This window comes from Crocodylus porosus, unplaced genomic scaffold (genome assembly GCF_001723895.1).
Source record: "Crocodylus porosus isolate Cpor-Errol unplaced genomic scaffold, CroPor_comp1, whole genome shotgun sequence".
Lineage (NCBI taxonomy): Eukaryota > Metazoa > Chordata > Crocodylia > Crocodylidae > Crocodylus > Crocodylus porosus.
In genome coordinates, this window is record NW_017728926.1 from 2937252 (window position 1) to 2961072 (window position 23821).

Genomic DNA, 23821 nt, shown 5'->3' on the forward strand with positions numbered 1-23821 from the left:
CAGTCCCCTCCATGACTGCCCCGCCCACCCCAGCTCCTGGTTGTTTAAAAAAATGCCCCACTCACTGGCTGCTGCCAGGTGGGGGGAAATCCCCACTGCCAGGTGGGGGAGAAATCCCCCATGCTGTGTGGGGGGCTCTGGCACAAGCCCCCCAACCCCTGCCCACTCTCCCAGTGCATCCCTGGCTGCCCCACCTGCCCCATCTGCCAACCCTTTTAAAATAACAAACAAAAATACCCAGCCTCACTGTCCCCCAAATCTGCCAAATCAGAATCTGAAGCAAAAACTACCCATTTTGCACAGGTTTACTGCCTATGTCCTTAGATCAGCATGCCTACTGTAGCATGAACTGAACTAATGTAGCTGATGTTAACACAGAGTGTAATAATAGTAAAATAGAACCACGTTAGTCTTCTACTGTAAGCAGCTTGAAAACTTCATTTTGTATCCTTCTGCTTGACATACGTGAATGAACTCTGCATAGCCTTTATGTATGTGTGTGTGTAAAAGGGTGAATGGTAAGAGAATGGCATGGAGACAGGAGAAGATGATTTAACTGTTTATGTAAGCAACAAGGCACCAAATGTAAGTCACCAGTCAGAAAAGTAATTAATGAATGGCTGAAGAATCCCTTTGAGGCCTAGGGCACAAGGTAGGTAACAAGGAGAAGAATGTACCCAATCCTACCAGACGAGCAGCAAAAATACTTCAAGGCTAAGATAAGCTGAAGACAAAAGAAGAACAACCACAAAAACAGAAGGTGGGTATGGAAAACCCCCAAAACACTGAAACAAAGGATGCCAATCCCTATAAAAGAACAATTTGAAAATGCCTAGTTGGGTAAGTCTCTTTCTCTACTGCTATTTCATTGGAGCACAGATACATCTGTTCACCCCACTCCAGCTGTTATCGTCAAATCTGCTATCTTCACATCATCATCATCTACTCAATAAGCCCGGGTTGGCCACCCTGGGCTGTTATTGAGCAACTATTGCTGGTAACTTTATCTGGGGTGTGTGTGGATGAAATGGTTGTTTTGTGTATATGTATGCCTGTGTGTAATGATGTATATAATGATTTATGTGTGTTTGTATGAATGGTGTGTCCAAACTTCTATGTCTAATTCACGTAATCAATAAATGCAGCACCTTGCCTTATCCCCCTTTATAAAAGTCTCGCTCATGATTTGCGAAATTGGCAATTTGTGTAACACTACAACCAACAACATATCCTACTCTTAACTTTCTAGAGGTGCTCTCATAGATTACTTTAATTCCATGTATTCCCATAATATTGTTTATCTAAGGATTTCAGAGCACTTTACAAACCATTATCAATATAGAAACAGACATTTATGAGCGATATGGCAAGACTGAAAAAGGTAAGGACACTATTGCAGGGAATATAGATGTGCTCATGTCTTTCAGTAGGTAGTTGCCTAAAATCAAAGGAAAAGGCAGATAATAAAGACAAGAAATAGCGACAGAAGAAAAGAGACAGCCATAGTGGAAAGAAATACAAAAAACAGAGAATAAGTGCAGAAACAACAGAATAAACATAATCAGTCATCTCCCAGAGAGTGTGTGTGCAGCTAATAAAGCAGAGAAGAGTAATTACCTTTGACATCCACCAAACCATTATTCTCTAATGCAATATTTCTTGTATTGGTACTATTTATGCAAAGAGTTTTTTAGTGGGGGAAAAAACATCTTTCCCATTCTCCCAGTGCCAGGGTTGATGCTGACATTTTTGCTACAACAATTTTTCTTCCACTGTCCACTTGTTTCCATTTGTATTGCTGCCATTTTTCACATTTTTCCCCTTTTTGTTTTCAATGAGGATGTTCTGTTCAACCACATGAGTACAAAAGATGGGGAGCAGCATTCAAGGACTTTCCAACTGGAAGTTTTCTATTTTAACGTGATTTAAATGATCTGACCATTAACTATAGTGGTCAAAACTTCCATCCTAGGCCCCCGCTGCATTATCTAAATCCTACTTCTTGGTGGGTCAACAGTATAATCCCCCCCGCCTTTTACAAGGCTGCAAAATGCAGCACAGCGAGCACATCTACATGTGCATTAATGTGCTTTTCCTAATGCACATTATATTTAGTACCTTCAATGTAAAGTTCTAAATAAATGCTCCTTTGGCTGACCTAGTGTGTAGTACCAAAAGTAAATGTTTTTAAAGTGATCTTAATGCACAGTATCCTATGTTACTGTGTATTAGAGTGATCACGTGTTTTTTTTATGTGACACTTTAATGTGCAGTAAAATAGGCCACTGCTCATTAAAGCGCATGTGTGGACACACCCAGTATGATTAAATAATTACTCCTAAAAGATAAAATTGTCTAAAATACTGAAGGGATTTAAAAGTCAATAGTCATGTCTATACCCCTTCCGTGTCAGGCCAGGGCCAATGTTGAAAGGCATTTCCTACCCATTTGCTCTCCATTAGTGTGCATCAGGGCCCTGAATTTGCACCAAGCATGACTGACACATACAACCTAGAATTGGTGTTGGGGTAAGAATTCAGAAGTGCTCCCCACTGGCTTCAGTGCATCATTTCTAGACTTCATAGTGCACTGAGCAGGTGAGGCATGGCATACTTCTTGGTGGTACCCCTGGCTCAACACAGTCACAGCACAGACAACTTTCAAGCCTCATTTCCAAAAGCGCTTCAGAAACATAAGGATCCTAAATCTCCTTGAAATTCTTAAGTTCCTCAGTGCTTAAATCAGGTTGGAGAACTTGCCTTAGGCCTTGAGGTCACACAGGCACTTTTGACAAACTGACCTAGGATTATTTATACCAGGAAGAAACAGCAGAACCAGAAGCAGAGCTCTGAAGTGCTGGTTCCTAATCCTCTGGTCCAATTACTATCGTATATACAATCCCTGCTTGTTGAACTCGCTTTCCAGTCACTTCCCCCAGCTTCACCCCAGGCTTAGCTGAGAGTAAACATAATATTGAGGAAAAGGCTGTAATCAAAGGTGCTTAGTACCTCAAAGAAAAGGCTGGGGTATTTCTTAAAAACTAAAAACTAATGTTACCACAGGACAGGAAGTACAACATTCCCAGGTGCAAAACATAAATAGTAATCAATGTCCCTCTACAAAACCCAGAGCATTGCACCCAGACCCTCTCTTGTGGATACCAATAACATCAATGAACTCAGACTATCATCTGGTGTTATCAGTGTTGTGGTTGCTGTTGTCCTTGTTGGGTGTTATTGATTCATTTTCAGTGTTGAAGTCTCAGAAACTGTGGTGTTGACAACTTGCAGCCAAGAAATTCCAACACCAATCTTGTCTTACAGAATGACCACAGGCTCAGTTCAGTGGCAAAGATTCAGCCAGGTTTATTATCTGCAAGCACAGCCATAACACGTTTTGGCCTAACAAGTGCATCAGACCAGGAGTTAAGGTATTTGTACCTGTGATAGAGTAGTTGGCAAGCTCCTCCAGGCTGCTACAAAATTTCTCTGCTTTCCAGTTCTCCTTTTATACAATGATCAAAACAAATTACATATGCTTTTCATCTGTATCTTGAGTATCTCGTACAATTTTGTACCATGGGCTTGTTTCACATTCTAACCTGGGCGTTTCCATTCCAGCCTTATGTGACAAGTTCATACATCGATCGGGTTTGCTAGTGGGGCCTACTCTGGCCAGTGCTTTAACAAAGCCTTTGTTTAAGCAGCCTATATTGATCAATGTTCCAGCAAGGCCTACACAGACTCTCTGCTGCACATAGGTGAGGTAGCTATTCTAGTCTGTTTGCCTGTAATTTTGCCTCTGGTCTGAGCTGGCAGTTCATGGGGAAAAAAATAACTTGTAAAACTAAATAGCAAAATAAACTGGATATTGCTGAGGCCCAAAAACAAGGGTTCATTTCTGGGTAAATGTTTGTACCAGGTCTAGACCAGTTCATCCAGTTCCAAGGTTTTCTACGTTGTCTTTTCTTTCTCCAATCTGCTTGGCTATTCTTTTCCCCCTCTTGCACTAATGATTGCAAAGTGTCCTTTATTCTACATGCAGTCGAAGTCCTGGTCTTTGTACCTCTGTACATTTAAGAGTTACTGCAACCTCCTTTATCCTCCATGTTCCAAAATGTCTGGATGACTGAACAGTCCCAAGTTTTTCCAAGTTTTGCTGGCATAGTTTCTCATTTCTCCTGATCGTTTCCATGGTGCCAGCCTTTCACATTCACATCAGCTATCTGAGATGTTACTGGAATGTGGCAGTTGTTTATATGAATAAATAAAATATATTCCCCTATAAAAATCCTATGTAACAAAAAAAAAAAAATAATTGTGAAGCATAAATCAGCATTTCTGCATATCCCTAAGCTTAAATGGGACAGATAATTTCATAAGAAGATGCAAAGAGATGCTTGTGTAACACTTTAAAAGTTTTTGCTGGTGTCAAAACTAGTTATTGATAAAAGCCAGGCACTGGGTAGCTAATTACCAGGACAGGCAACCTTTTATCACAGGGCAATGGTTTTCATCATTAGTAGGAAATAAGCCCATAGAGATAAGGCAACTTTAACCTAACACTGTATAAAAGGAGAAAGCATATTATTTAGCATAAAACTATTATTTCTGATAAATTTATAATTATGTCAGAATTCCAAACAACAAGTTGAGCAATCTGAAACTATAAAAGAGGCAACTGAGTGTATGTTAATTATTCATACATTATCTTTGAAAGACATTATCTCCAATTAAGCTAGCAGCATCAGAATAAATCAAACACTTGAAACTCAGCTTTGGCCCTTGATCTTTTGAGGAATACCACACAAGGAAAGCATTCAGAATGATTTTCAGCTTCCTGAGAATAAGAACATGATGGCAGGAACAGGAAAATATGCCTTGATTCAGTCCATGTTTTCCTTTATGATAGACATTGCAGGAGTGCAGATAGACTGTACTTAGTTAAATATGGGATGTGCTAATCTGTACCCCAAAGAGCTTCCTGTGTACACTTTTATTCTAAATGGACAAGGAAGAAGGAGGGAGAAAGAAGAGTAGATAAAAGAGGTCATTAGACTTTCCCACCGTTTGATTCCTCAGAATGTGGACAGGGGCCTTATCACATTTTCATGGAGGTCATTCGTTTCACTGGGCTTTGGATCAGAGCCAGCATTCTTTAGTAGTCTTCCCTACCTATTTATTTGTTAAGGAATGGCAGGGAAGAGGTTTTTTAAATTACAGCCATTGAAATTCAGTGTAGGGAGTGAATGAGGGGTTGAATTATTGAAGAAGGGTGGAGGAGGAGAGTCAAATGCACATGACAAAACATTGCACACAGTGTATCTGCAAACCCTGAAAGAAGTCAGCATGCAACCAATTGCCCAGGGGCCACACTGCTTTTATGTAGTAGCCTTCTGGTATACCTACCATGTTTTCCTCCTATGTTTGGACAATATCTAGCACATCTTGGGGAACAAGAGAAATTTGTACTGCCAGGCAAACTACACAGGAGCAAGAAGGAAAGGGATGGTTTTGGCCAAGTCCAGAGAAGCATACTTCATGTTTTCCTGGACATTACCCCATGGGATATATAATACCCAGGCAGAAAAGGAAGGCTTTGTGGCCAGTGTTTCAAAAGTTGAACATCCTGAGTTTGGGCACCAAAATAAGTGGCTTGATTTTAAGGGGTGTTGAAAACCTGCAATACCAACTGAATCCAGTGGTATCTGGACATCAGTAAAAAATGAGGCCATTTTCAATCAAGCACCTAAGTACACATTTGTTACCCTCCTTTGGGAACCCAAGCTCAGAATATTAACAATTTTTAAAGACTTCCTCTGCAGTAAATTTCCTAGGATTCAGTTCCTAGGAAGTGCAGTGAACTGAAATTACCCTATTTGGTTTCGAGGCTAAGAGCTTCTCAGTAGTTCAAGTCACAAAGACCAGTAAGCCATGCAGAATATAATACCGGCTGCTAAAGAGTCAGGTAAGAACTTTCAGCGAACCCTTAGATATATGATTCTGGTCACTAAGGAGTGTCTGCATGCCCTTTAAGGGAGATGCCATTGATTTACACTGACTTCCTGTAAAAGAGAGCTCATTTCTGCTAGGACAGGCAGACCTTCAAATAGCTAAAGCTGTAAACCAGTAGTCTTAACGAGCTTTCAATGGGGCCATCATTGAATCAGTATATTTCCGGTAGGTAACACTACTGAATAAAGAATAACTATAGATTCCCTTAGTCTGAATGAAGTCACAACTAGATTTAGACGATCAGTCTGCTAACCAGTGGTTAAGAGTGAAATCCTAAGGCTTACTTTAAGATTGATTTAAATGCATCATTTTGGGGTTAATCTGTTGGCAATGCTCTTATATGATAACCTAAGCAAAATAATTTAAATTAAGCTGCAATATAACCAGAGATTTCTTTCCAGACCAGCAAATAAGAACAGTCAATGACTTATCTAGGTGACAAAAATGTAATTGAAAATTTTAGCTGCTGTCTAATACAAATAGGATTGCAGGAAGGACAGCATTTCCTGTATGAGGGAAATATTGCTAAATGCCTTAATAGTTCTAACCAGCTTCTCGGAGTTGATCATTTAGTATCTCAAGGCTATCAGACACGCAGGAATTGAGGATGGGTTCATCATTCGATGCCAAATAAGAAAGATTTTTTATTTTGAAGTTAAGTATTATTGAGAAAAAACAGAGAGAGAGCGAAAGAGAGAGAGCAGAGCTTTTAACAAAGCTGAGACTGCTTACCTGGAGTGAGAACCAAGTTGTAAGTTGTCATACATAACAACTGAGAAAACAGAGAGATACCTTGCTTACCAAAGGCATATGCAATGGATGAAATGGACCATCAGATATATGGATCAGTCCTGGGGCCCTCCCCACATGTTTAAGAGGTTGTGTTGCATATTTGCCTTTATTCCCCAAAGTCTATGCGCTGCATACTTTCCAATTTATACCCATGCTGTAATTTATCAGGGTTCAGTGTGAAAATAAAGGGTTTATAACTGTGCTATTGTGACTCTAGAAAGATGTATCTTTTGAAGAAACTGAATTACTGCATGTTCTGAGAAATCAGAGAAAAAATCCTTAACTCAGCAAAAAAACAAAAAAATGCTATTGACCCTTTTTGCTGGTCTGTGTACCTCCAGGTGCTCCTGGATCTTGTTACATTATGTTTACCCTCATTCCTTTATGAGAGATTATTTTTTTCACTTATAATTTTCAATCAGGAATTTTTTTTTGTCATACTTTCTCTCTTACAAAAAAACCTGATTAGGATAAATAAGAGCCAAACTCAACCTTCAGTCACAACTTTTCTGCAAGCTAATTTTCAAGAGCCTCTACATTTGAAAATGACACATACAAATACGAAGAGAAAGACAGAGAGAGAAATTTGTAACAGAGTGGTATTTGTCCCCAGGATACTATATGATTTATCCTGGGAAGTGAATCAGAGGAATAAGATGCCGAGTTGGGGAAGCTGTCCTTCCAAAAGCAGCATCTGGTACGTAGTTAAAAAAAAAAAAAAAAAAAAAAAAAGATTTTTCTTTTCAAATTATTGAACCAACTGTAGTAAAAACTTCATGTTTAATATGCATGTCCTGTTCCACTAACTCCACTCTAATAAATTGGTGGAACATCTTGCATAGCTAAATCATTAGGGGTGGACTAAACACCAGGGGCCAGTTATAAATGCAAAAAATAACACTGAACCAAGAACATAAAATACAAACCAAGTATACGAGAAATTAAAGTTTAAATAGTGACCCACCTAAATCCATAAAGGAAGGTCAACCAGTGATAAATGTTTTTTAGGGATTTGATCAAGGGGATAAACCATTGAGTTGTTACATTAAAATGTAATGTTGAACATGATCGTTTTTAGAACTCCCATTTAATAGTGTGCTGCAATTTGGTGCTTCATAATTACAACGTTTCACATAATTTTTATCTTTAATTTCAGGTGGGGAGACACTGGAAGCTAGCTAATTACTTTTTAACCCCAGTGTACCATAGATGGCGCATGTTTTGTCATGCTTCTTCTGCTGTCCATGGTGCTGAATACTAACCAGTCATTCCAGAGATTGACTCTCAAATCATTCTTTTGGGCATGCCAATGAGGTAACCAGGTATGATATTTTAGTAGCACCCACCAATTCCATATCCTCCACAGAAACAAAGCTATATCAATTAGTCAATGGATCTAAATAATCTCTGGTCTCACTCGTTTGACTGCAGCCAAGTCACACCAGAGGGTCTGGCTCATTATGATTAATTCTGACCTTTTGTCAATGAACTTTTAGAAGCTGGCCTTGTGATCCTAGTCACCAGTCACACCTGAACCTCCAAAATGTACCTGTGATCAGTTCATACTTACTTAGATGTGAGTTGTGAGTGAATCCATGGACACCATCTCTCTTTTCTTGGGGTTTCCCTAAGGATAGGTGATCATGCCTCCATTTTATCCTCAGTTCATTTTCTTGCACAATTCTCATCTTGACACATCTAAGGACTGAGTGAAAACTGGATAAAGGCCCCCAAGCTTGGACATGGCAATCATCTAGGGAAATCTACAGACAACATTGACTGAATTGGAATAGCATAAAGTTGGCTTGAGGAAAGGTAAAATAGTCTCTGAAAAGCTTCTCGCTAGATAACAAAATGGCGGGGGAGGGATATTTTCTACATAAAGTAGTGAGATTTAGCTTAGTTTTAATTCAGCATTTCCATTCAGTTAAAGACCAGGATGTCTGGGGCTTAAAGAAAAGACAGGTACCCCTTGCTACCTCACCTTTGTCAGTCCCTTCTTGTAAGAGAAAAGAACAGAAGATAGATCAAGGCACTGACTCTTTTTGCTGCTATGGGAAAAAATCGTCTGCATCATTCCCATAGAAAATGGACTTTATTTGCTTAATTAGTGGCCATTAAGTATCCTCAGGTGTGCATTATGTGTTACAGAATTCACAGCAAAGTAATTTGCAGAGGATCAAAATAAAAATAATAAAAGCCCAAGGTGAGGAAAATTATAAGTAGTCAAAGCCTAAAAGGCATTTTTCCAAATGAGAAAAACATTCAGAAAGTGCATGTTTTGTTTGCATTTTCAGGTTTTTCATTTTGAAATCTGAGCTTTCATTTATTGCTTCCCTTAGCTATAGGCCAGGAACCTATTGTGCTAGTTTATTGCAGTGAAATAAATTAAACACTATGGAGTTACAAAGAATGCTGATGACTACTTGAAAAAATGTCCAGTTTCATGGCATATCTTTGCCTCGGAATAATCAAGACGACGTATCTTTCTAGAAGGATATGCTCCAGTTCCACCACAAATTGCCTGTTCAGTAGAACTCACTTATACCATAGTAAGAAAGAACAATTTCCTCCCCAAGAGCAGTTGCTTGGTGAAATTTTTTGGTTTATGTTATGGTGGGCAGGCTTGATTATGCTAATAGCCCCTTCTGTCCATAAAAGCTATGGGCCAGTGCACTGGTTAATAGGATGATGTAGCCGGATTGATACATGTCTCTAGCTACTTTTCATAACAAAAATTTCAAACCTGGGTGCCTGAAATTCAATTATGAAATTCATTAGTAAGTACCTAATTTTAAAAAATGCTGAGAAACAAAGTGGCATGGCAGGTACAGAGGTACATCTCTAAACGTCAGAACACTTATTTAGTGGCCTAATTTAAACATCTGCATTTTAAACCTCTGTAGCAGTGATTCTCAGTCGGGGTGCTAAGGCACCCTGGGGTAGCACCAAATGCTTTGAAGGTTCCTTGAGATGTGCAGAGACATCTTCTTAGTTTATCTCCTCACACTTCACCTAAGTGAAGGCTTGGACTTGTCCCTGCTTAGCTGATCTCCTGCCTCCGGTGCTGCTCAATTAAATAAAATTATGGAGAGGTGCCTTGAGTCCAAAAAGGTTGAGGACCACTGTTCTGTAGGTGTTTCTGATACTGATAAAGCCAACATACTGACTGTGGCACTGCCAAATTGCCACTAGTTTCCTATTTCAAGGATGATCAGGTCCCTGTGGCTCACAACCCACTTCTCAAATCAAACTGTATTAGATATGTCTGACTTCCATACCACCTCCCTCCCTGCAGGCAAAGGCAGTGGCTGAACAACAATGGGAATGACTGCAAATATGATATTAACTGGGGCGTCTCAGTTCAAAGGCCCATAAACTGCTGAGCAGAGACTGTCTGAAGAATTAGAAGCAGCTCAGTGTGCAATATGAAAATAAAAAAAAAGAGAGACCTGGATTTAATAAATTCCAGTTACTAGACCTGATTTCACCATTTCCCAGATGTTTTACTGCCCTGCTTCTGGCTTGAATGGAAAGGTATTGTTTTTTCTTAGCATCTATGCCCCAGTTGCCCTGCAGTGCTGCTGATGCGAGGGCACACATGGCTTGGCAGTGGGCAAATATGCAACCATCAACTCCTCAATACAAAAAATACAAGAGGTAAACTTAAGAAAGCTATACTTAAAAACAAGGTGAAAGTATGCACTGAAGAATTTACCTAAAGAGAAAACAGACACGCAGGTGTGTGAATGCAGCGGCACAAATTGCCACAGTGCACACCCCCACACATGCACTTCATTGTTGGACAAATTATCCCACAGCAGGCAAACTGCCCCCACCCAGCTCCTCCCAGCTCCAGCCAGGGAGAGCTAGAGGCTGAAACCAGCATTGGTGCTAGTCTCACCAATGTTACCTGGTGGTCTGGAGCAGCAGGGGCACAGGTCAGGCAGCACAGAATCTTAGCTGGCAGCCAGAGCATTGTTCTGGATGACCCTATCTCCATGTGTACTCCTTTTTGCTCCTTTTTAAAATTTTTACTACCAGGAAAACCCAGTAGTAAATTTTATCCCCATGCTACAAATTTGCGATCTGGGGCACAAAAACATTCACTGTGTGCAGTTTGCAGTGCAACAAAGGCATGCACCTGCACATGGGGACCTGCCCAAAGAGTTCATAGCAAGGTGACACTGAAAAAGTGTTCTTCTCTACCCTTTCATTTAGCAATAAATATGAATACTTGTTTGTTCTTAATCAGTTGCACTGTTATTTCATATCCATGGTTTTGCTTCACCTCCTTATCCATTATATTAGTGAGATCTAGTCATATACTCATCTCAGTGTATTTTGGAGACATACATTTAGATCATTTCTGTTTTTTTAGAGCAACAAATAACGTTGCACGCAACACATGTATTAGGACACCCCCAAAAATATGTTATTCATATTCAAGGACATCTCATGATCTCAGTTAAACTATGTGGACCTGCTAATGCATAGTGTTAAGTGGAGGGTAGGGAGCAATGCATTTATAATTAGTTATAAAGCGATGCAATTAGGAAAGGGACACCGGGAAGCTATTTTTGACAGTGACATCTACCAAGCTGCAAGATGATTTTTCAAAGGAGATACAAAAGAGCAAGGAAGAGGGTTTCTGCTAAAACTACTTTCTGCATAAAATTGTAGAAAATAATCACAAAGGAACAGTCACTGGAGAAACAACATTATTAGCCAAGGAAGTGACTGATGATTTAATAGGTCTTTGCCATCCCCTATTTCTATGATTCTGTTAATTTATTGGCAAACATGTTTAGGGGAAGGATAAAGGGCAAAAACTGTGCTGGGAGAAAAAGTGCTCAAACCAGATGCAATAAGCCTTCAATTCACTTCAATACTTTCACATGTTTCAAGTCTATAGTTAAATGTATTTTTTTCCTGCGTGTTTCTGGTGATTGGCTAGTACATCTGTTATTGTGTTATGAAAATGATTAATATCCTAATCTGAAGAATATTGAAAAAAATAGAAAAAAGAGGGTTTGCATTCTAATCTGAAAGCATCCCCTTACAAGCAGTCTGAAGAACCTAATTAATTATTATTTTTGGGGGGGCTATTAGGTTAAGGGTGTAGTGATCTCTTTTGCTGTTCTTAGCTATTGTTAAAATCCTCTTTTTAGTTTTGATCAAAAAAGCCTAACCTTGATACAGACTCCAGCTGAACTTTTATGCCTAAGAATTATTTACCCAATTGTTCATGAAAATGCATGTATTAGCCAATTATTGAATAAGCTATTTATTACTATATGTCATCTGTGAAATGAAGGATATTTATTTTGCAGCAATGGGTTGTAACTGTTATATACCACATATGATAAACCTTCTGTACAAGGAATTAGTAGATGATCAGAGTACAACCAGGGTAGGGGAATAGAAATGAAAGGGAAAAGGTGAAATTGGTACATTATGGGAATAAAACAACTGCTGGGACAAAGTTCTCTTTTATTTATGCAAACATTTTGGTGAGAAACAGAGAAGAATTTAACAGTCTGCAGGCATGTATCATACAGACCTAAGGTTGTCTGATAAGGAATTTCACAGTGTGCCTCACTTGTTCCTATGTTTTTTTGAATCTCCAGTCTGTGAAGCTGTAATAGGACAACAAGGGAGAAAAGAATCTCTCAGAAATGCAGATACCCAACAGGAAAAAAAATCTTAAACTTGCCAAACTACGTAATGACTTAAAAAGCAAGTTCCACACCATCCATCTAACATCTCTCTCATGGTAGATACCCTGTGCGACAGGCCAGCCACGTTTCCATTTCTGAGAACAAAGGCCTCACTGTCCTTGCTGCCTCCTTGGGTTGGACAAAACTTTGAAGCTGCAATTTGATATCTGACTTGCAAAGAAGTCTGAGTCCTTTGTGTCATACTTGTTTTATGCACCACAGGGTGATGCAGAACCATTCTGGAGACATAAATGGTTGCTTATCTAAATCCTCAAAGATGTCTGGGACAGCAGATGGTTGGAGAAGGTGAAAATAAGATATAAGCTTCTTATAGGTATTGTAAAAAAAGCAACATCATAATCCCCTTCAATGTATTTAATCAATACAGCCTATCACTGTGATCATTCCATCTCAGCAAGTCCTATTATCAACCTTCACCAGACAGGGACTCCTGTCTTTACTGCCTTCTCCTCAGCAAGTCTGCAGTCATATAGGTGACTTTGAATGAGATGAGAGAGATGCTGGAAAAAGCAGGAAGGAATGAGGGTACAGAGAGTTAACTGCCACAAAACACACCAAAATCCTTTAATTTTTTTAAAATGAGAGATGGGTCAACGCTTAGGATATTCCAATGGTAGTGTTGAACCGAACTGCCACTGACTTAATTTCCCATTGCCCTGCAGGCCAGGGTTTTTGGCAATGGGCAGGTTATGTAGACCAAAGAGAGAACTGCTAGTGTAGATTAGCAGTAAGGCACTGAGAGATAGTTAGGGCAGATGCCTACCAGGATGACTGAGATGGAAGCACCTCTGGGCCCGCTTAATTTCTTGTGAGGAGGGAATCAGAAAGAGCAGAGATGGATGATGATAACTGGAGAGACCATAATTTATAATAGTAAGTCTTTGTACTGATAAAGCAATCTTAACTCATGGATCCTGAAGAACTGTTACAGGTAGGGGTAAGTGTTATCAACCCAATTTATAGATGGAGGAAATGACGCATACAGTTGGCTGATGAAATTGCCCCAAGTCATGCATTAAGTCCATGTCAGATTTCAGATTACAAACTACGTTTCCTGAGTCCTAGCCCCAGGCTCAACCCAACAGACATCACTTCTATCTTTGCAGTTAATTTTAATTTACATTTCTAATACAATTTTCCTTTCAGATGCCCTTTTAGCTATGTGTATGGACAATCTAGACATAGTAGTTTTAAGTAATGAATATTATTTGCCACAGAATATGCCATTAGTTTTTAAGTTTCCTGGTTTCTAAATTTCAAAGAATGAAAATTACCAAACTTTGCTAAAGTTTTTTCAGTAGTCACAGTGCCATTTTTGCTGCATTTAAGTTTACTTCCACCCCCCTGCAGTATATGTGGTTTCTTGACTGACTCAGATTTTTATACCCATTTCATTGCTCTGTTTCATTTTCCAATTATCGTTTTAGGCCAAAACGTTGGACAAAATGAACAGGGGAGGGGAGAGTAGGGGAAATAACTTGGAATAAAGTCTCAAGGGTAAAATGTGGGTTTTGCAGCATGTTGAATTAGAATTTCAAAAAAATCATTCATGCTTTTTTAAGCAACTTTAAAGGCATTAATGCAAATGTGAACAGTATGACTTTTTTATACAGACGCACTGATGCAGAAGCAAATATATATTTAATTTCATCTGATTTAGTTTGTGCTCAATGCATGTTAATTAAGGGACAATCATGTAGAAATATTTAGTTATATTTACAGAAGAAACCATAATTAAGGAAATGCTTAGTTTTGAGAAGAGAGAAAGGGAAGTTTAGGTTAGATATGAGGGGGAAAAAAACTCACTAGGAACGTAGTAAAACATTAGAACAGGTTACCCAGAAAGGTTGTGGAATCTCTATTTTTAAAGGTTTTTAAGACCCAGCTGAACAAACCCTTGGCTGGGATGATTCAGTTGGGCATGGTCCTGCTTTGAGCAGGGGGTTGAACTAGATGACCTCCTGAGGTCCCTTCCAGCCCTCATTTTCTCTGGTTCTATGATTCTAAAGCTGAATCCAAAATTTTATCAATGCAGTGGCCTGTTAGTAAGTTGGCTACCTGAATCTTCAGTGTATCGTTGGACTAAGTTGTTCCATTCTGAGAAGTAATATTGCTGAGACTGATATCAGGATATTGACTGTGTGATGGCTCCCATGCTGTGGCCCTTAGAGTGCACTACTGCCCTCTGCTGAAATTAGCATGGCTCACTACCCCAACTGCCTGGTGGCCCATGTTCTCACCTCCACATCTTGTTGTTTAAGCTGTTACGAGCCCTCAGCTCAGATAAGAAGCCATTCTTGCTAGTACTTTCCCTCCCCACATCCCAGGGCATTAACAATAGGCCTCACACCACTGTAGGCAGCTCAACAAGGGCTGGCCCCACTACAGTCTTTCATGTAATTTTACTTCCCCTTGAAGCCGACTCTAAACTACCCACCACTTCCTTTGCATCACCAATAATATTCCCAGGCCTAGCTCAACAACTGTGCAGCAATCCCTCAAGACCTGGCTATTAGGAAGGACTGTGTGAAGCTTTGGTCATTGATTTGATTCTGTGGAGATTTGGCCCAATTCAGCGGCTGAATCTCTGAATCTGAATTGAATCAGGAGACTCTTTAATCTCTCTGAATCGAATCGGAATAATCCAAATTGAGTAGGAGAGATTCAATGATTCTGAGATAGACACAGCTTTAAATGTTTGTTCTACTCACCTCAAGGTACCAGGCAACTTGTGAATGCTGAGATGCTGGGACAGATGGAGCATCCCAGGGAACCCTCCCTCTGCTCCCCGGCTTGGCGACTGATGCCTCCTGGGTCTGGTGGGGCACCTGTGGTCCCCCCAGGGCCAATTCCCAAGCTGGGAAGGGTCCCCTGTGCACTTGGTGGTAGACCCAGAAGTGGATTGGAAGTAATTTCTGTTCCATTTCTGGGTCCACTGCTGAGCATGTGGGGGGACCCCTGCACTCCTGTGTGGTGCTCTATTTCCCCCACCATCTAGTACCCTGAGGTATGTAGAAAAAAAAAATTAAAGCTGTGTCTGTGTCCGAATTTCTGAATCTCCAAATCAGCATTGAATCTTCATATTTAGATTCGGCTGAATTGAATCGTGACAGTGATTTGATTCATTGACTCGGATCAACGAATCGAATCACTGTCTGCTGATTCAGGCCAAATCTTAATCCGAATTGAACGCAGCCTGTTTCACACACCTCTACTGGCTATCCTGCAAGGCTTGCCTGAGTAGTCCCTACTTCTCTTCTGACCATCAGTTCACTCTTGAAACAGCTCCTGCATCCAAACTGTCTCCTCCTATCCAACTGTGCAAACCTTTGGCAGGGCCTCTTACATATCCCCAGAAGATGGAGCTTCCCCTCTGTGCCTACCGCCTTAAAGGTACATGACCCCTTTCTACGCAACAGTGGAGAGGTCCCCTATTATAGTTGGTATGGCTAATAGAAACAATAACCTGAGGTGGCATCTTGTTTGCTCTTCCTACATCCACATGTAACTTAAGGACTCAGAGTTGCCAACAGAAAAGATAACAAATCTGTTATTGACTTCTGAATCATTCTCTGCAGAGAGCCAGAACTCAAACATGTAGTTCTATAAGGACTTAATGGGTCTTTTTCCTCCATATTTACAACATTGTTTAGAGTAGTCTGAGAAGGTAAGAGTAGGAGTAATAGGGTGAAAGTAAAACAAGGGAATTCCTAGTGGAACAATTTATTGGCTGGTAGAGTGGTGCTCCAGGACAAGAGCAGAGGCCAATTGCTGGCCATTTTTTCCAATCTAGCTATAAGGCACTAGAGAATACACTGTCGGTGAAACTTAACACTGTACCTGAGGGAATGAAGTCAATATGACCTAAAAAGTTGAAAAAGACTTAACTCCCATGATTCTGATGCTCCTATTAGGTAGTCCATTAGAACTCAGCTTCTTTCTTTGTAATGTCCAGAAAATGGACATGTGATCCACATCACATTTCTACAGGTCTTCACATACCAACAAGAGAGACATGAAAGCTCCCATTACATTATACTGCATTCACCTACCTGCTTGTAACTATAGGACATGTACAAGTCAGATGATAAAGTGATATCTTCAACTGATCCTTAATAAGGCTATTTCCCCCTGCAACATATTTTACTACCCCTTTATGGTACCCCCCATGACAACTTTCTTCTGGGAAAAATGAAGCAGAGAGAAAGTCAGTGCACTCTTATCTTTTATGAACTCTATTCTGCTGTAAGATTAATCAGGTAAGTTCCCGTCCATTGTTAAACAGGAAAGTGCAAAAATCACAAGGTGGGTTAGGAAAACAATCCAGGCTACCAGCCATGCCTATTTTCAGTGGTGCTGAACTCTCAGAGTCTTCCTATGGAATGACTCTTCAGAAGATGAGCCTACTGCAAAACACAACATTGCTATACCATTAGGAAAAAGGTAACACAATATTGAGAGAGTCTGGGTCTCACGCACTGATTGTCTTGTTTTATTGTGCCACATGCTGTTTTCACCAGAGTGAGCTGTTTACACCCCTTGTGCTCAATCAATCATTTTTTCATACAGTTGAAAGATTATAGCTTCTCATATGCTACCTTCAGTCTGACTTGTCATGGGAAAACTCCAGGGAGAAATTGGCACAGATGTATTAAAGCTATCTAACACTTTCTCCATGGCAACTGGGACTGGTGCAAATCCCATAAGCCCCTGCACGTAGGCAGAATGAGAACTCCCACTGAATTCTTCCAAGCATCAAGATAGCAGCAGAGAGAGGGGAAACATCTTCATTAACTGTGATGTCTACCAACCATGACGTATAAAATTGTTTGATTAAAAACGAACCATTTATCACTAACAAAAAGTTATTTCTGGGTTTGTCACTTCTCACTAACTCAGATTCTCCTTCTTTCTTATTCTGCACATTTCACAAAGGTATAGAAAATTCTAACAAGAAAGAAAGAAATAATTTTTTTGAATTTTTATAAAGGTTTATTAAGGGGGAAAGGGGGTAACACTCCAACGAAGTAATAAAACACTGCCCACACAGGGGCCCAGGTACAACAGACACAGCCTAGGGCTATGGCCTGCAAGCCCTGGCCTCACAGTCTAAAAATAAAAATATTCAGTGCAACATCAGCCTGTTGAGACCCCTACTGGTACCCCAGGAAGGGGGCTAGCAGTATCACAGTGTGAGGACTTAATGGCCACCCTTAGTATCATAGTGCTTAGAGTTGGAAGGGACCTAAATAGATCATCAGGTCCGACCCCCTGCCCCGGGCAGAAATGGGTGCTGGGATCATATCACCCCAGCCAAATATCTGTCCAGCCTCCTCTTGAAGACCCCCAAGGTAGGACAGAGTACTACCTTACTTGGGAGCCCATTCCAGAGCCTGGCAGCTCTAACTGGAAAGTAATGTCTCCTGATGTCCCGCCTGAACCTTCTCTCTAACAATTTGTGGCCGTTATTCCTAGTAACCCCAGGTGGTGCCCAAGGGAACAGAGCCTTCCTCAATTCCCACTGGTTCCTCCCAGGTGAGTTTTTAAATGGCCGCCAGATCCCCTCTCAGTCTTCTCTTGTGGAGGCTGAATAGGTTCAGGCCCATTAGCCTCTCTTCATAGGGCCTGACCCACTGCCCCTTGACCATGTGAGTGGCCCTCCTCTGGACCCTCTCAATAGTAGCCACAACCCTCTTGAAGTGCAGCGCCCAGAGCTGGAAGCAGTACTCCAACTGTGGCCTGACCAAAGCTGCATAGAGGGGAAGGATCACCTCCCTGGACCTGCTTGTGATGCACCTGTAGATACACAACAAGGTGCGGTTAGTCTTACTGACCACTTCCTCACATTGGTGGCTCATGTTCATCCTGGAGTCAACAATGACTCCAAGATCCCTCTCTGCCACTGTGCTGACAAGAAGGGTGTTCCCCAGGCTATAGGTGTGTTGCTGATTCCTTCTCCCTAGATGCAGCACCCTGCACTTGTCTGCAGTGAATTCCATCCTATTCTCATCTGCCCACCTCTGCAACCTGTCTAGATCTAGTTGGATTCTGTCCCTCCACTCCAGTGTGCCCACCTCACCCCACAACTCAGTGTTGTCAGCGAATTTGGACAGCGTGCTTTCCACACCCACATCCAGCTCACTGACAAAGATATTGAACAGTACAGGCCCCAGGACCAAGCCCTGGAGGACTCCACTGCCCACATCCGTCCAGGTCAAAAATGACCCATCCACCACCAGTCTCTGGGTGCGGCCATCTAGCCAATTTTCCACCTGTTTGACTGCATAGGCATCAATGCCTCAGTCACCTAGTTTTTTAAGAGAATGTGGTGGGAAACTGTGTTAATGGCCTTCTCTTAAAGTCCAGGAAGATGACAGCCAACCTGACACCCTTGTCCAGGGACTTTGTGACCTGATCATAAAAAGAAACCAGGTTAGTTAGGCAGACCCTGCCCTCAATGAACCCATGTTGGTTGCCCCTTGACACTGCAGAACACCCCTTGAATTGCCCAACCTGCCTGGAAGGTGGATACCATCTGCTGGAGGACAGCATGTTCAAACTCCAGTGACAGGTGTGCCCACACCAAAAACTGGAAGAGCTGGAGGGCGTCATCTAATCCAGCCCCAGAAAATCAGTTCCTGTGGCTCTTGAGGGTGGCCATATTAGCCTGGCCAAGTAAGAAGTTGACCAGGCAGATGTTTTCCTTCCCATACTAGGTGGCCAATGGGCATATCAAGTAGGTGGCCACTGACAGCTCCAAAGCTAGTACCCCAAGGACAGCAAACAGCTGCGACAGCCAGGGGCATCCAAGGAAAGCATGGTTAAGATCCTCCTCCACTCTCCCTGAACAAAAGGGAGCCTCTGACACAGCTGGGTCTATGTGACAGACAAGGGTGCTGGTGGAGATGGGGGGCTTATAAAGCGTGCGCCACAAGGGGTGGGCTGGAGTGAGTGCCAGTACTACTATGTGCCTCCACCACACTGTGTCAAGCTGAGTGGCAAAGACGTGGGTGTGGTGGACCCAAATCACCCACAGATACAGGGCCTTCCAAGGGAGTGCATCAAAACAGATCCCAGTACCACTGTCAGGAGACACGGGGAGAGCCAGTAAGGTGCCAGGCCCACCACGCAGGTTACTATCTACAACCAGGACAATGGGCAGTGGTGGAAAGGGCTTGCCCAGGACATCCCCGGCAGGGAGCACTCTCCATGCTTGGAGGTGCTCCTCCAGGTCAGCTGCCACACCCTCTGGAAGAATGCCCCACAAATCCTTTACAAAGTGGGCAGCACAGCAGACTGAGCGTATGCCCAAGATGGTGGCCAGAGTCTCAGCTGACAACCAGTCTGACTGGGTCATGTTGAGGAGGTGTCCCAGCCGGATTGTATGTGACCGGATGAGGGAGTCGACAAGGCTGCTAGAGGCGAGGCTTGGCAGACTGTGCTGCAGGGCTGGGTTATGGACCAGGGGCTCCTGCAGTAACTGTGGAAACCACAGATGCCAGGCTTGGGGCAGGAGGCAGAATGCCAGAACTGTGCCATGCTTTGATAGAAAGGTGGGAGGACACCCCAATCCAGGAGGGTGGTATCTAGAAGCAATAGCTCCCGGTTGGAAGCAAGGCCCCCCACACAGTGATAAAACAAATTAACTACAGGAGGGGGCCCTTGCAGTAGAGGAGCCTTTGGAGAGTCTGTAGGCAGAAGGCTGCCACCCTGCCCACAAGGTTAACTAAATCCTGGCCCCCCTCGGCCACTGACAAATCAAGAACAGCTCAGGGGAGCCAGTGACGACCGTCCCAAAAGAAGTCCACAAACAGTCGCTGGAACTTCTCAAGCAGATCTGGTGGGGGGTCCAATACAGCGCAATGGTACCACAATGCCGCAGCTGCCCGGTTGTTGACAATACGGACCCGCCTGTGGTAGGAGAGGCTGGGCAGACTCCAGTGCCATCGCTGCAGGCATGGCTCCATCTCGGCACCAAGGTCCTTCCAGTTCTGTGCCGAGAAGACCGACAGCCCAAGGAACACCCCCAAGGCCTTGAGGCCCTCTCAACGCCAGGTAAGAGTCCTGGGCAAGTCGGGGGGAGAGGGTTGACCTGGGGACTGAGAAGGAGGGTGTCACTGTTGGTCCAGTTCATGTGAACTGAAGAGGCGCACTCATAGCCTTCTTGAAAGGTGACCAAGGACTGGATGCCACCCTGGGTGCTGATCAGAAGAGCCACATCATCTTCATATGCTGTCAGCCTGACTGACAGGCAGCCCACTGAGACAGAGACAGATGGAAGAGTCAGTCTGGTCAGGCACAGTGCGTGGAGTAGGGGCTCGATGGACAATGTGTACAACATTCCTGACAGAGGGCAGCCCTGGCGGATGCCTCTGGAGGCCTGGAATGGGGCGCAGATCATGCCATTCACATTCACCTTCAGGATCTTTGTAACGTTCTGATACAGGATCCGGAGGGCAGAGGTGAAGATGGGCCTGAAGCCAAAGGCCTCAAGGGTCCAAAACAGGTAGTTATGGCCGACCCGACTGAACGCTTTCTCCTGGTCCAAGGAGATGAACCCAATGTTGAGATTAAAGAGGTCTGTGGCCAACTTGTCCTGACCCAGTAAGAAGTTGGCCAGGCAGATGGGGCCCTTCTCAGCCGCCCAGTATTCGAAGTGAAAGGAAGGAAGGAAGGAAATATATGATTACCTACAATGGAACAGCAATTGGTTATTGTGCAATGAATTTGCCCAACATAGATTAAGTAAAATTATTGTTATCCTAATTCTTCTTCTTAAAATAGCATGATTATTACTGAGTTGATGCGCTTATGACTCGTGCTGTAGATGACCGTCCCTGAACGTGTGCAAATTCTGTCACTGAACACGGCTTGGCCAGATGTGCACACACTAATACTGTTGTGTTTACTAATCCTGTCACTGTTCTGTTTATGATGTATACCAAAATGTGCTAAAAACTTTTCAAAGACAGAGAGAGCCCAGTCCCACCACAAAAGAACTGAGTGTACATCGTACATTCATACTGTATATATTAGATATATTGTAGCAGTGTATAGTGAAAGCTGCTAAAAAGGGCATGGGGCACACAGGCATACATAGGAAAAAGGTTCCAGAGGTGTGGAACATCTTGCATTGTTTCAGTTTTCTTTAACTCCTCTGTCTGTTCATGTTATGAGTTCCCCACCCATCAGTGCAATATGTGAGCCCATTATGAAGATAAACAATATTCACTCAGACTGTTAGAGTTCTTTTTGCTTAATCAAAACTAATTCCATGCATCCACATGATTCAACTCATCCTGTTTGTTCCCTTTAACCTGGCAACAAATTTATGTTTTTTCCTCTCCACAGTATGTCTTGCAATTTTACCAGCTGAGAGGGTTTAAAGCCTCTTCACCATCTCAACAGCATACTTCTTTTTCATTACTTTTCCTTGGTTAGCGTTTAATTTTTCTGGCCCATGCAATGTCACTGTTTGATGCCAGCTCAGCCAGGGACTTGCACTATAATAGTAAGCATGCACAGCCACAGTATTTTCAATGGGGAAACTAACTTTTATTCAGAGTGGCTTTTCCAGGTGGAATGTGGTGTTTCTTTTCCCTTAATATTGCTTGATAAACAAAGGATTATGACTGCCAGTGGAGAAGCAGTAGCCAAGAGCTGCTGCACTCTTAAAAACAAAGATCCAGTTCTCGGGTGAATGTTGTCTGGCAATTTATAAAATGGAAAAGAAATACAGACAGAAGGTCATGTAAAAGCCAAATGGTGCTCTTTTCTAGTTGAGATAAACACCATCTCATTCTGAGTTGTATATTCACTGCTGCAAATGAAAAGAGGCTCTTTGCTGAACCTTCTCTTTGGAGCACTGAAAGGCGTTCACCCCACCCTTAATCTAAAATTACCCAAATTCAATAACCTTCAGGGCATTTTGCAATGCCCTCTACCACCATCCCTTCCCCAGGTATTTTGAAATGGAGAGAGACATTTCCAAGGTAAGAATACACAACATGGCAGGATTCTATATCTTCAGTTTTGCCTGGCCTGTTGGTTTTTGGGTTGTTCCAAATGACTCTTCTGCCTTGTGTAATTAGGATAGAGTTGCATCTGATATGGGTTTTAAATAATGCTAAGGGCTTCCTGGACACACTTAGTAGTGTGTACGCTGATGCACATGTGCAGTAGTGAAACAAAAAATATTGGCAAAATTACTGTTTACAAACAACTTGAGGGCAGAATGGATTTGCACTATCCCAAAGGTATGTTGCAGATTGTATCCATTCTTTATTCAACTGTGTCTACTTTTTGTTTGCCTGCACAGGACGGGAATAGCACCCCACTGGAGACTACTGTCTTCCCACCAAACTAACAGAATAAACACAAGGCTTCTCCGTACTCCCCAGTGGGAGGACTAGCACAAAGGACCCTCTCGTCCTAAATAAATATGGAGAATGTTTCTGTCAGTTTTCTAGGTCTTAAGGTAGGGCACATTCAGCGCACTTCAATGCATTCTCCTCATATGCTATCAGTTAACTGTCTAGGCTTTAGCTTTGGCTAAATACCCGGGCATGCTGGTTTTAGCTATTGTTTCTTTTCTACTGCCCAGCGGAAAATATCATTCTCTTAGTGAACGGGTATTTGAGACACTAGAGTTAATCTTCTATTCCAAGTCAATCCACCACAGAACTGCAAGGCAGCCAAACCCTTTGATGTCTGCCATGTCCAATCCATTATTAATCACTGTAAATCTGGTATAATCTTTACAAACATATTTTGTTCACTACAAAAATATCATTGCCAACTTTCTCTAATAAATCTTGTGTCAGACCAGCTATTGTCTCTCCACTTCATGCAGCATTTCCCAACAGAAATATTTAAATAATATCTGAACAATAATAGCCTCCACTTGCTTCAGTCACTTTTGTTTTAGAGGAGTACAATACAACATGGAAAAAGTTTATAGTTTTCTTACCAATGTATTTTTATTTGTAATAATCATCAAGAAGTGTTAAGCATCTCCATTTGCATCCCTAACTCATGCCAAGGCAGAAAACCCAGAGTAGCATACTTCTTCTTTGCCAAATTGTAAAAGAAATTGTTAGAGGTCTACAAAAATAATAATAATAATAATAATAATAAAAAAGTCTATGTATGTTTGCAAAGTCATAACAAAGAAGAAGTGGGCAGTGGGGTTCTGCAGGGCTTGGTCCTCGGGCCCGCACTCTTCAACATCTTCATCGGTGACTTGGACAAGGGGGTAAAAAGCACCCTGTTCAA